Below are 14,368 nucleotides of genomic sequence, written 5' to 3' on the forward strand. Positions count from 1 at the left end.
AAAAAAAAGAAAAGAAAAAGCATCCAGAACACAGGTGTGGTAACGGGGCCCCACTGAGGACTTCCAGGAGGGAAGTGGCCACCAGAGCTGGTTTGTAGCAGCCCTGAGCACTGAGCACAGAGGCCAAAGCCCACTGACAGCAGGGCTGACCCAGCCAGGCCGCCCCAGGGCAGCGATGGGTGGGAGGAACACGTAAAGGACAGGCTGGAGAGGCATTTTACAACTAGAACTGAGGGGCATGAAGAAAGAGGGTTACAGAGTGGCTCTGAGGTCTCTGTTGCTGACAACATCTGAAAGCACCTCCTAAGCTGGAGTGATGTGCTCATCATGGGACGGGGGCATGGGAAAAACCCACAGCACTGTGTACTTTCGGGGTATTATAAACACAGAGACACCAAACAAAAACAAAGGAGAAAAAAGAAAACATTTCGCATAAGCACATTTTCATGATGCCACTATATGTTTGACGGTACTATTATTCGGTCATTCTGACAGTCTGTCATTTCAGATAATTGGTTTTCCAAAGTGAATTCAAAGCTTCAAATTGGAAGCAATAAAAATCAGTTAACAGCATTTCAGAGCAATTAACAACCGCTCCTGGGCTTATGAAGAATGATAGAAAACACCAGTTGCATTGCTTTTCCACAAAGCAGTCTGATGACAATTTAAAATGGAAAAATCTACTATTAAGTAATATGACTACTTTTCATTCAGTAACATTTTTAAAGCCAATAATAAAAATAAACTATCAAAGTGCTGGATACTTACCTTCTTCATAATTCACAGAAACTGTTACAGAAGATTGATTATCATCTTACTGTTCACTTTGTAAAGCCATCAGTAAGTGGAGGCTTTCACGTTCTAATTATTATGTTGAAAAACAGAAACATGTTTTACAGAATTAATGAATTTGAAATAAACTTACCATGTCTTTTTATTCATTGTAAGCTCCATTATCATGCACCTACAAATAATCAAAACAGCTTTACAGGCATCAGCTTGTTCTCTTAAGAGCATGGGAACTTCAGGACATGGTTCCAACAAAAAGACGTTTGCTGCATTTGTCAAAAATACCTTGAAATCAACAAATTTTACAGTAAACATATAAATGGAACTAAACACATAAATCTGAACAAATTTTTCTTAAAGATAATGATATTAATTTCCCTCTACTAAACAATCACCTTGGAGTCATTTCAACTAAGGCAAGTGGTACCAACACATACTCAAGATTTTTTAAAATGCTTCTCTTAGAATCACCTGACACACTTGAAAGACCTTTCCTAGAAAAAAATTATTAATACAAATTAATAGTGCAACTTTAGAAAATTTATGAATCAGAAAAGTTTCTGAAGACTTCTTTTTACATTACCTCAAAAGAAAAGGGGAAAACAGTAAGATAGGATCACTGCTTCTGGGTGAGAAATTTTGGGGTCGGGGACGGGGAGAGGAAGAGGAGCAGTGGTCAGACAGTGGCTGGGAAAAACCATCTGATTGCTGTGAAATCTCCCAGCACATGAACTTTGCAGGTAGGAAGCACGGCCAGCACCACCCAACACGGGCGCAGATCTCTAGTAGCTGTAGGGAGGCAGGAAACCGGCAAGGCCACATGGTCAACAGTACATAGCTTCCAGGTGCATATACCTTGACTAGGAGAACGATATTAGGCAGTAGGATATAAAACCTATGTGAATTCTTGAGATAAAAACAGATTTAAAAAAACTTAGATGACCAGCCAACAGCTCTACACTCTACCTCAGACCTTTGGGGTACAAGTTCCTGTCAGGGGTGTTTCAGTAGAAAATTGTGAGACGCACAGATGTGGCCTGTTACGTAGTCGTAAGTGACTGCTTAGGGGCACTACAGTAAAGTTACCACTGTGTTACTACTGACACAGACGACTCCAGTGACCCTTCAGTTTAGGAGACTGAGTTGTCAGTCTGGTGATGAAGGTGGATGGGTACCATCTACCTAGATCCTATGCCTTCTTAAGTCTCCCTTGTGTTCAGCAGTACAAATTCAAAGGATCTGGGAACAAACAGAATTCTCTGGCTCACCTGGGAATGAAATCTATCAACACAACATCTTAAAATAGATGCACAAACGGACTGAAGAAATTAAAATAAACATGCTCAAAAGTCAAGTGGGTGAATTTAGATATTGACAGCCTCTAAGATTATCTTGTGCAAGATTAAAAAGGTGTCAGGGCCTACTTTTCTAGAAAGAATTACTAAATAAGCACTGTAATAATTGGTAACAGATGATAACAGCAATTGTGAAGACTTTCCTAGCTTTCAAGTGGGAAAAAGGAAAACAAAGAACTTTTTGACTAACCAACTCTAGCAGTGGTAGTATAATTTTAGTGGCCACTTTATTTTTTTACTACCCTGACTGAGATCAAGACCTGAGCTGAGAGATCAAGAGTCGGAGGCTTAACCGACTGAGCCACCCAGCTGCCCCTCGCGGCCATGTGTTTGGAAGACGTAGGGCATAGACGATCTGCTGCAAGACAGATCTTTCCCTCAAGGTATTTGGTTTCTTGATGTGAATTGGAAACTTTGCATACTCCCAAGTAAAAGTGAGGAGTCTTCATATATTATATTCTCCGCTCATTTTCTTTTTTAAAAAGATCAAAACGCCAACTCCATGAATCTTTCTCACTACCATGTCAGTACTGGTTAAGGTAAAAATTAAAAAGAAATTAATACGTCCAAATTGTACCTCTCAACAGCAACTGGAGAAGAGTACTAGCTTATTCAACCTGTACTTGGCCACTTTTTCCTAATGAACCAAGGAAAGGACCAAAGATACTGGATACAAAGAGAACAAACACAGCTATTAGAATCCAAACTAAACATTTTTGAACACTGTTGTGCTACAATCAAGTGGAAAGTATTTTTTCTTGGTCTGGCCAAGTCGATGTAACTGATCCTTTCAGAAAACAAATTAATACTCTCCTGAACCTAGGGAGATACTGGCAGTGGGATGGCTGAGGATGGCATATGGCAATCCACTTGGAGGACAAGGAATACCAAGGGACACAGGCTAGGGACTCCGGCATGCACTTCTCTGGTGAGGGCACAGATTTTCCTAACAACTGGCACCAGAGTTCTCTGAAGCTACTCAAGTAAAATCATCTTCATTTTGTTTCAAGTTGATTTCCAATTATTTGCTGATTTTCACTGAAAAATGAGAAGATTCAATAGTTACAGAGTATTAAACTGCTAATGAACCTGAAAGCAAAAAGGATACCATGACAAGGAATCCTACTGAGAGATGGATGACAAAAGCATGTCATTGAAAATTGGGCAACAGGCAAGCTATGCCTATGCTAGCTCAGGTGGATATGGGGTAGAGGGTGGGCGCCAGGGAGCAGGGGAAAAAGGGGCATTCTGTGTTTTCACTTAGAGACCTAACAACCTTCCACCTAGATGGGAGCCAAGAGGTAATCAATCTCCCAATCCCCATTTTTGAGGTAAAATCCTGAGGTCTGGGAAGATTAAGTGATCAGCCAAAGCTGTTCTTTCCAATGTTCCCAAATGGCACTGGTTCTATTTTGTATATTCATATAGATAAAGATTTAAAAAGTACAGCATTTATCATCAAACAGGCAATTTTTAAGAAGAATATTCTTTATGGGATTATAGAATCACCATGCTTGTCTTGCAAATTAGAGTCCAGATGACGGACTAACTCCCCATATGTGTTCAGGACATGCTTTTTAAGATTTGGATCTCGGTCATTTCACATTCACTGCGTAATAATCCCTCTCAAAAACCTGCAACCGGCTCATAGGTCTCCTTCGACTAGAAAAGAATCTTTACAAACTGAAGATGAGCGGTCAGGAAGAAAACTCAGAATGAGAACTTAAGAGCTGTTTACTGACAGGTAGATACAAATATCACTGTACTTTAATGATGCTATCACAATAAACAAAATGTTCAAATGGACTCCAACCGGAGGTCTTTATGTTTCCGGCCAGCCACGTACCTGCAGCATAGCCTGGGCCCCGGCTTTCCTGTTCTTATTTTCTTCTTGCGTCACACATCCTCTGCTCACTGCACCCGTGAAGGAGTATGTTCGTCCCCAACTGGAAGATCGCTTATGACGAGAACCGTCAGATGAGGTCTTTAGGAGATAAAAACCAGTTAACGGAGGGGGAAGAAGTACATGTTCACATATTTAATTCCTTACACTCACCAAAGTTCATGAGAATAGAGATTTTAGAAGGGCGAGTCTTTTTTCCATTTTGTTCACCACCTCCAGCATCTCAAACAGTGCCTAGTGTTTAGTATGTGCTGAAGAAATAAACACAGGTCCAGTGACTGAATGAGTCTCTAAAACAGACCTTTAAAATGTGTGATAAATTCCATTTGCTTATCTATTCGTTTTGACCTCATGACCAGTTATTAAAATGATTTCACCAATATTAAAAAATCAAAAATTATGGAATTAATATAGATATTTAAAAGTGATATGCCTTTGATTACAAATAGTCTTAAATGTTTGTTGTTAATTGCTGCAACACCCACTTTTAGAAATAATTTCTCAGGGGCGCCTGGGTAGCATAGTGCTTAAGTGTCTGCGTTAGGCTCAGGGCGTGATCCCGGTGTTCCGGGATCGAGTCCCACATTGGGCTCCTCCGCTGGGAGCCTGCTTCTTCCTCTCCCACTCCCCTGCTATGTTCCCTCTCTCGCTGGCTGTCTCTCTGTCGCATAAATAAATAAAAATCTTTAAAAAAAATAATTACTCAGACTAGTTTCAAAACAGCATGCCAGAAATAGAAACATGACAGATATTTTGTTTCAGGAAGAGATCCCACTGTGTCGTTTTAGGTTTTTCCAGCCTCTAGCTTTACCTAACCAGGACGAAAAGTTCCATTCCAGCAGCACTCACTCTGAGGACAGCACCCAGCCCTGAAGTGAGGCTTCTTAAGAGAGGAGATAGCACTCATTATTGGGTTAGTCCTTTCGGCTGCTCTGGGCAGGCCACTGCACAAGACAAGACTGCCAAAACATTCTAAATTTAGTTTCTCAAATGCTATTTGTTTAAACATGTCAATACCAATACGGCAGTGACATTTTTAGTCTCATACGCAGACGTGTGAACATACGATGGTTCATAAAACAACTCTGCCGCCACAGTGAATGACGAAGCTGCCATGCACAGCCGGACCTAGCCTGAGGGGAAGGAGGTGACCAATGATCCTGAAGACAGCCCAGAAGCAGCCTCACTGAAGCAGGTCCTCACGGAACTCAGCAACTGGAGAGCAGCAACTACGATAAAAGAGCCCCGCTGGCCTGTGCCCCACTGACTGGCACCCTCGCCCGATCGGGTAGACTTTGCTAAAATATGTGTACTCCCAACTGAAACAAGCGACAACGTATTACCTCTTTGCTGTCAGTCTCTGAAAATCCTAATTTTTCAGCATCTTCTAGGGCAGCTTCTTTTTTATCTGGTTCTTCCATGAACACAGGTTTGTCCTGGAGGATCCACTTTCTGTACACTGGAACTACCTTCCTTGTTACAGCGATGTCACAGGAAGGCAACAAAAACGCCTAAAATAAAAAGAGAAGACTCCCTTTAACTCCACACCTGCTCAGATCACTGTAACAGACGCATAACAGACATTTCTAATCACCACCACCAAGTTCGGACTTTCCTCTGAAACATACGGAGCCAGATATTTTTGTGCACACCAAACTTGCTGAAGAAAAAAGGCATTTTCAATTGGGCCAGAAAATGTCATGCAATTTACAAAGAACTTCTGTATTCTGAATATTTTTTTCACAAAAAGAGCCAACACGCACGCCTACACAGATACTTTAAGTGGCTACATAAACCATAACAGTTGTACAGCCCAATGAATTAGAAACTGAGTATAAGACAACAGACAGACTACTGCAGCCAGCTGCAGCCAACTGTCACACCTCCGCTAACTCCATGTGCAGGGATGTCGTGCTGGTGACGGGAGGATTATTTACACCACAGAAGTTGGCTAATAACTGGAGCCGTTCTTTTTTCTTCCCCTTTGTCTTTCTCTTCCTTCCTTCTTTTTCGCCCCTCCCTTCCACCTTACCATCCCTTTCTGGGAGCCCACATTCACCAGCATACCAATGAGTCAAGACTGTACTCAGGTGTCTGTGCTCACTGGTATGCTAGTGAATGCCGCTCGCAGAAAACACATGAAGGAGAGCCTCTGGCCAGCTGTAGCACTGTGCACATTGATGTGAACTTTCTTTTTTCCGATTTCTCACATTTATTTGAGAGAGAGAGAGAGAGAGAGAGAGAGCATGTGCCCAGCAGGGGAAGGGCAGAGGATGAGGGAGAGAGCAAGCAGACTCCAGCACTGAGCACAGAGCCTGACACGGGGCTCAATACCATGATGCTGAGATCACTGCCTGAGCCAAAACCAAGAGTCAGACTTTAGCCGACTGAGCCACACAGCACCCCATGAACTTTTGAACATTACAGACTCTCTTTACACATATGCATGTAAGACTTCTGATTTAATGTAAGAGTCCAAACATATAAACAAAACGGTAAAGGAGAAATGTATTTGCCTTTTGAGTATTAGCTCTAAGGAATATTTCTGACTGAGGGGTAAACACAAAGGAGAGGAACTCAATACTACAGAAGTGTTTTCATTCCATAAATGAAAAATTAAGCTGAGGCTCAGAACACATGAGATATTTTCCCAAGGTTACAAAGTAAGTTAGCGATGATTCTAGGTCTTGAAATCTCAAGATTCAGAGATTTCATACTGTCCTTAATGTTCACGCTACAGGATCCAATGACAGGCAGACTTTAGTGTAACAAGGATTCATGCAATATATACATTTCCATCGATGTCACATCAAATTCCAGAATAGAGGAGTCTGTGTTATAACAAGAAGGTAACATATCAATGTGACAAATATTCTGACTTGTATCTCAAGAAAGATCAACAAAGACAAAGAAGAGTATGACAAACTACAATGGTGTCCCACTCTAATGTTGTTCCAAATTGTATTACAAATATTTTCACCCATACAATAAAGTAGAAATACTTTAAAGTGAATACCATGTACTGCCGCCTAGATTCTACCATTAGCATTTGCTAGATTTGCTTACCACATACCTATCAACCCACCCCTATTTATCCTTCTTTCAACCCATTTTATTTTTGATGCATTGCAAAGAAATCTGCAAACATCAGTACATTTCACCCCTAAACATTTCAACATGCATATCACTTCCTTAGAGTTCAAAATTTCTTTACAAAATTACTTTACATAAAATTTATAAATCAGGAAATGCACAAATGTTAAGTGGACCATGTGATGAGTTTGGACAAATGTAGACAATGAGGTAATCCAAATCCAAAATCAAAGGTATATCATGTTATCCTCCTCCTAAGAAGCAAAGAGAAATGTTCTCTGTAGGAAAATAAGGTCACAGTAAAATCCAAATGATTTGTACAAACTGTCTGGTTAATATGATATGTAGCATGTTCATTAAAAATCAGAAATATGAGAAAAGAAGTCAACATTAACAACACCACAATAAAAACCAGACAATACTTTAAAGACATAGGAGATCAGGATAAAGAAAGTTTCAAAAAGAAATGGAAATGGAATTGAAAAATAAAATAACCAAAATGAAAAACTCAGTGGGTATGGACTGACAACAGAATGGACATGGCTGAAAACAGGATGAAAAAACCAAAGGAAACACCCAGAGTGAAGCACGGTGAGACGAAAGGACGGCCTACTCAGAAAGGAAGGCAAGAGAAAGAACACAATGAAAAGCTGCTCCTATACTTGGCTGCAGAGGCACAAGGAAAGAAGATTAGCAAAAGAGGGCAGAAATGATATTTGAGGAGAGAATGCCCGAGAATTTTGCCAAAATTGGTAAAAGATGTCAATCCACACACTCAAGAATCACAAACAAGCAGGGTAAATACAGAGTACCTTACAGTAAAAGTGCTGAAAACCAAGAACAATCAGAAAATCTTACAAGCTTCCAGAGGAAAAAAGAGACATTTCCTCCAAAGGAGCAACCACGTGACCTCACATGACTTCTCAAAGACAATGCAACAAATATTCAATGCGCAAAGAGAGAACAGATGCCCGGGTAGAATTCAATATCCAGAAAAACTGCACTTCCAAACCAAAAGCAAAATAGAGAAATTTTCAGATACAGAAATGAGAAAAACTTTTACCAGGAGATCTGACCTAAGGGAAATACTAAAAGTTATTCTTTAGGCAGAAGGAAAATAATTCTGGATCAGAGATTTAGGAAGAGATAAAAGTGCAATAAACAGGTAATTATTTGGATAACTCTAATTGGATAAAAAATATATATGCATATATATATATAAAAGAATAAAACTGGGTAAAATAATAAATATGAAAGAGATAATATATGTGTACACATATAAATAATATATTCATAATATGGAATTCCAATACAGATGGTCCTCAACTTAGGACAGTTCAACTCAGAAGTTTTCAACGTTATGACAGTGCGAAAGTCATGCATAGTCAGTAGAAACTGTACTTTGAATTTTGATCTTTTCCTGGGCTAGGGATATGTAGTATGACACTCTCTTGTGGCGCTGGGCGGTGGCAGTGGCTACAGCTCTCAGTCAGCCCTGGGATCGCAAGGATAAACACCTGATACACTTACTACCGTTTTGTACCCATATAACCATTCTCTTTTTCACTTCTAGTATGGTATCCAATAAATTACATGAGATATTTAACACTTTATTATAAGCAAGGCTTTGTGTTAGATGAGTTAGTTTACGTCCATCAGCTCCTCTGTAAGCCTTCCTGTCTGTCTGCCAGGCTGCTCTCTGTTTATATCCTGCCTTACCCATCTCCGCTCTGCCAGGCTCTTATTTGCTTCTCTAGCTAGCCAGGCCGGCAGTCAAACAGACGCACGTAGGAATACCTGGAATGATACTCTACAAACATCAACAGTGGTTGCTTAATGGCAGTATTTTGAGTGATTGGCTTGGGACTCTATTTGTCTAATGAACATTCACTTTTTAAAACATAAAGTTATTTTTTAAAACAAAACCAACACCAACAAAACAACACAATCGACAAATAACCTTTAGAGCAGTGCTTTGAACTTTTCAGACCCATAACCTAAGTAAGACATTTTACGGAAACATATATGCATTTGGATAATAAATGTTGTTTTAGAAGGTTTACAAAGAAATACTAATCCTTAGAATATGCAGGGTACTCTGAAATGTTTCGGTCCATCCTATTCTATTCTATTCCATTATTTTAAAACAATACTGGCCTTTTTTTTAAAGATTGTATTTATTCATCTGGGAGAGAGAGACAGAGCACAAGCAGGGGGAGAGAGAGAGGGAGAAGCAGACTCCTCGCTGAGCTGGGAGCCCAGTGTGGGGCTTGATCCCAGGACCTGGAGATCATGACCTGAGCCGAAGGCAGACGCTTAACCATCTGAGACACCCAAGCGCCCCAAAAGACTGGCTTTTGATACGTTGACTTCATGACCTACAAATGGTCACAACAGGTAAGAAAAACACTGGTAAGAAGACAAGTTTCCAGCGGAGTGACCCCGAGACCAGAACTGCCCCACCTGAAGCTTCTACCACTCACTGCTAGCCTGCCTGCTGGGGGCAGCAGTAAACTGAGGCTGCCCTGAGCACCACTGAACCTCGTCTCCCCTCACTTACCATCTGTTTCCACTGCCTGCATCCTACCAAACCATCCAGGCCAAGGACACTTGCACAGTTAGCCCCTGCCACGAGCCTCTCTGCGCTCGGGGCCCCTTGTCAGCATTTATTTCGACACCACACCCATGGACATCTGACCTTCTTCCATCATGCACTGTTCTCTGGTGCATACACACACATCTTACCTCCCTCACTGAGAACATGAGCTTCCTGAATGCACATTTTAAACCTTAATGGCCTTTAGGCCTAAATATTAAATAGTCTCTGAACACTTTAAAATTGAAAACGAAATCACTAGGAAACAAGTCACATTTTGCCATCCTGAAAAGAACAATACAGAGAAAGACAATTATCATATGGTTTCACTCATTTATGGAACATAAGAAGCGGGAAGATCGGTAGGAGAAGAAAGGGAAGAAGAAAGGGGGGGTAAACAGAAGGGGGAATGAACCATGAGAGACTATGGACTCTGGGAAACAAACAGGGCTTCAGAGGGGAGGGGAGTGGGGGAATGGGATAGACTGGTGATGGGTATTAAGGAGGGCACATATTGCATGGTGCACTGGGTGTTATACGCAAGTAATGAGTCATGGAAATTTACATCAAAAACTAGGGATGTACTGAATGGTGACTAACATAATAGAATAAAAAATATTATTAATTAAAAAAAAAAAAAGAACAGACAAAAAAATCCCGCCCCCCCCCAAAAAGAACAATACATCGTTGACCACAAGAGGGCAATAGAATGCAAATGTTAAAACCCATGCCCCTTCAAGAATCTCTACTTCGTATTTTCACATGCACAAGCCTTACAGTTTAAATTTCACATACATGCTTTCAAATTAGATTTGATGAAGAATAATGAGAAGGTGTAAATAAAATGTTTTTTGGCTTCACGGCACAAAGATGTCTCAGAAGTTCGGTCATAAGTAGTCTGCAGTTACCTACTTGGCCCAAGCTACTTCAGAACTGAATTTAGATTGGAGTGAGGACTAAATGGCATGCAGAATTTAGAGCACCCTCTGCCAGCGGTGCAATGTCAATAATGGATGCAGACAAAACTTTCCATATAGTAAATTAACAGTTTACACAATAAAGGTAAAACCACATCAGTTTAGCATTATCTCGTGTGCAAAATTTACAAGCTTTGTCAATCATATCTAGTCTTATAGTAAGCACTGGCGTCCAAGAGCTTAAAACATTGCTACAGATCAGGGCCTGCAAAGTATGGCCTGTCATCCAAATCCAGCCTGCCAAGTGACTTTCCTAAATAAAGTTCCCCGGGAACGCAGCCACGCTTCTTCGTTATGTGCTGTCCATGGCTCCTTTCTCACTACAAAGACAGAGCTAAATAGCTGTAACAGAGTCCGTGTGATAAACTAAGCCTGAAATACTATGATCTAGTCCTTTACTCTATAAAGAATATGACCTCTATCCTCAATTATATGACCGTGATCACTTGAACTCAAATTAAATGGTTAGAGGTACCTTCCGTGGGTACAACAGAACGCAACAGGGCAACGTTAATGGACAGACTAGGGTAGATTTTTAAGTCCTGGACTATTATGATAAAACAATGTTTTGTCAGCATGACATATACAGTATAGGCTAGAAAGGGATGACACAGCAGGTGTGGGGCTCCAGGGAGCATGCTGCTAACCACGGCCAAAGGAAAAGGAGGGAGCAGGAGTGCGAAAGCCCCCTGCATGGCTTGTCCAGGGATGGCTCAGTGGAGGAGCTGGAGACGAGCAGCATGGGAGGGCTGAAATTAATACGCACACAAGGACACGAGCCCCGTTAAAGTGGTCAAGTCATGAGGAGAAGCTGATGTTAGGGAAGAAAATAAGCTCAGCTCTGGCCTCATCATCATTAAGACACCACTAGAATGTCAGTCAACGTCACCAGGGGGCATTTTAAAAGGCAAGTGTGCAAACAAGAAGCAAGGTCCAGACAAAAAGCTTGAGTGAGAGTCTCACGCCACATGGCTGCTGGCTCCGAGCCCGAAGGAGGCAAGTGTGGACTTACAGCAGAAGAGGCTCAAGCCCAGAACTTGGTCAATTCTTGGAATCTGGGGTCAAAGAAAACAGAGGCCAGGAAATGAGACAGAGAAGACACAGTCAGGGAGTGAGAATATTACGAACCTTCGTATTCACTAAAATACAAAATACGTGAAAACCTCCAGATTGCTGTTGATTACACTGGGACTTTCATTGTTGGTTGATTTTTCCTTAATGACAGTCTCAGAAGTGAAAGGGTTCATCGCTATCTAGAAGTCTTGCCCCTCCTCGGAAAGCTCTTCATACTGCACATGCACCGGTCACGTGTGTGCACAGGGCTCCTCCCCTTCTCCCCACGGACCACAGGTCTCTGCCATTCAGGGGCCTCACCTTCAATGCGTGTGCCCAGACTCAACAGCTAGTCACCATCACATGCACACACCCACAAAAGAGCCAGGCTCTGTCTCCCAGGGCACCGGTACCAAGATGCAGGTGGCCAGTGGCTCCAGCCCACACCACAGGTCTGCTGTCTTCTCCGCTGTACCACGGGTTCTGTTTCCTCTGTCAGAGCTTCTCCACAGCAGCACGACTAACATTTGAGGCCTGATGTTCCCTGTCGTGGGCTAGTGCAGGCCCTGTCCTATGCCTGTAGAATAATCACTGGCTACTACCCACTAGAGGCCAGCAGCATTGCCCTCCCTCCAGTTGTGATGACCAAAAATGTCTCTGGACAATGCCCCTGGGGGGGCAGAGCCAGCCCCGGTTGTAGCTCAGGGCTGCTAATCGTTGCCCGGCCTCTGGTCTCTCTCTGCCGTCTTCTTCCGCACTTGCACCTGCTTTCTTGTTTGTACTTCCCCTCCCTTCTCACTCACCACAGTGGCCACCACCAGGGTGCTGTACCAGCGTCATCCCTTGCTTTCCCCTTATTCCCCTCCCCAGCCAACTTTTCCTCTTACGTCATAAAAACCTCAATCACACGTTCATGCCATGTGTGTTTGCAGGGAAAGTACAACCATCTGCAGAGCCTCCACAGAGCTCCCTCTGGCCCTTGGGACAACACCGGCCTGGGGCTCCTCTTTGCCATGTTCATTGGTTGATGAGTATTCAGCAAGAGCTTTCTTCCCACCTACCTCTGGGTTTCAAGTTCCTTTCCGACACGTGAGGGTATTTTTGGAATGATTTGCTCAGATATAGAATTTCCCCTCCACATGTAGGAATTTTACAAAAACAAAATCTTAAAGAATCATACACAAAATCACAACACTCCGCATGAGAAATTAAAAACAGGATTAGAGGGATCATTATTCAGTCCAGTAATGTAGCCCAACTCATCAGTAGTATTTCTTGCAGGACTATGCGCAAAAGAACAAGAACAAGTCTCCTCAATTTCATGAACTTATCACACACACACACACACACACACACACACACACACACACACACACCCCTGCGTTAGCAGATGTCACCTATCCGGGAGCTGAAGAAGCCACACCAATTCAAAGTCCCATCAGCCTGGGGTGTTCTGGATCCTCTCCACCCCCACCTCCACCCGGCATTTCTCTTTCACCGTGGTCACTGATATTTACGGCAGTAAGTGTAGAGAGGACTGGGAACACCCTCATTTGATGACTGGCCATTTTGGAAATCTCCTTTTGTGAAACACCTGTTTTTTCTAAAGAGTTGTCATTCCCCCTCCCCAACCCCCATCTGACCTGTAGGCATGCCTTACATATTCAGGGCACGAGGCCATTGTTAGACTCCTATCTTCTGCCACTCCAAGACCTGTCTTTCACTCTCTTGGTGGTATCTTGCAAAACTTATTTTAAAAATCTTTTTATTTTAATGTTATCTTTTGAGGAAGAAAGTTCATAATTTTTATGCAGCCCTATTTATTCGTTTCCTTTTTAGGAAATTCTTTTAATGTTTTGTTTATAAAATATTTGCCTACCCAAACGTTATAAGAAGATCTATTTTTTCTAAAGTTTTATTACTGACGTTTAAAAAAATGTAATAGTCTCACAAGGAAAACATGCAAACAAAGTAGTAAATACAATTCTTTTGGTTCAGTTAAGGGTGGAAAAAATGCAAGGTACACACAAGTTCTGCTAAGAGTCTTAAGTGTCCATCTTCATTAAAATACACAACTGCTGAACAACGAGTTTCCCTTCTACATCTACTCAGAGCGAGGTCAACAATTTACTGCAGATATTCTGCGTGGGGCGGTCATTTGTGGAAGCACACCAGAGTTCGTTTTGAACCGAGGACTTACCAGGCACTTCACATGCACTCTCTCCTAAGCCATGCAGCTGTCAGAGAACAGAGTGCAGTGAGCCACGCTTGGCAGGCCAGGAATCGGTGCTCTGCAAGCAGCAGCGGTCGGTCCCGAGCCACGCCTGGCAGGCCAGGAGACGGTGCTCTGCAAGCAGCAGCGGTCGGTCCCGAGCCACGCCTGGCAGGCCAGGAGACGGTGCTCTGCAAGCAGCAGCGGTCGGTCCCGAGCCACGCTTGGCAGGCCAGGAGACGGTGCTCTGCAAGCAGTAGCGGTCGGTCCTGAGGCTGCACGCTCAGGGTCAGACAGGACACAGGAGGCTTTCACTAGGAATGTCATCTCATTTAATGATAAGGAAACAGACTCTGGATCAAACACTGGGCAGCCTGGCTGCACACCCCT

General features: G+C 42.4%; 1 protein-coding gene across 2 annotated transcripts in view; it reads right to left on the minus strand.

Moving 5' to 3' along the window:
- Nucleotides 1-14,368, minus strand: part of LOC148108121 (focal adhesion kinase 1-like) — a 78,421-nt gene that overhangs the window by 5,089 nt on the left and 58,964 nt on the right. For both annotated transcript variants that reach the window (XM_087853829.1, XM_087853828.1), the window contains 2 exons: nt 5,391-5,558; nt 926-4,128 (listed from right to left, as the gene is read on the minus strand). The gene's annotated coding sequence lies outside the window, so the exon portion shown is untranslated. The remainder of the gene's footprint in view (nt 1-925; nt 4,129-5,390; nt 5,559-14,368) is intronic.

This window comes from Ursus americanus, chromosome 22, assembly GCF_024610735.1.
Source record: "Ursus americanus isolate L20-20 chromosome 22, mUrsAme1.1.p, whole genome shotgun sequence".
In the NCBI taxonomy this organism is placed as follows: Eukaryota; Metazoa; Chordata; class Mammalia; order Carnivora; family Ursidae; genus Ursus; species Ursus americanus.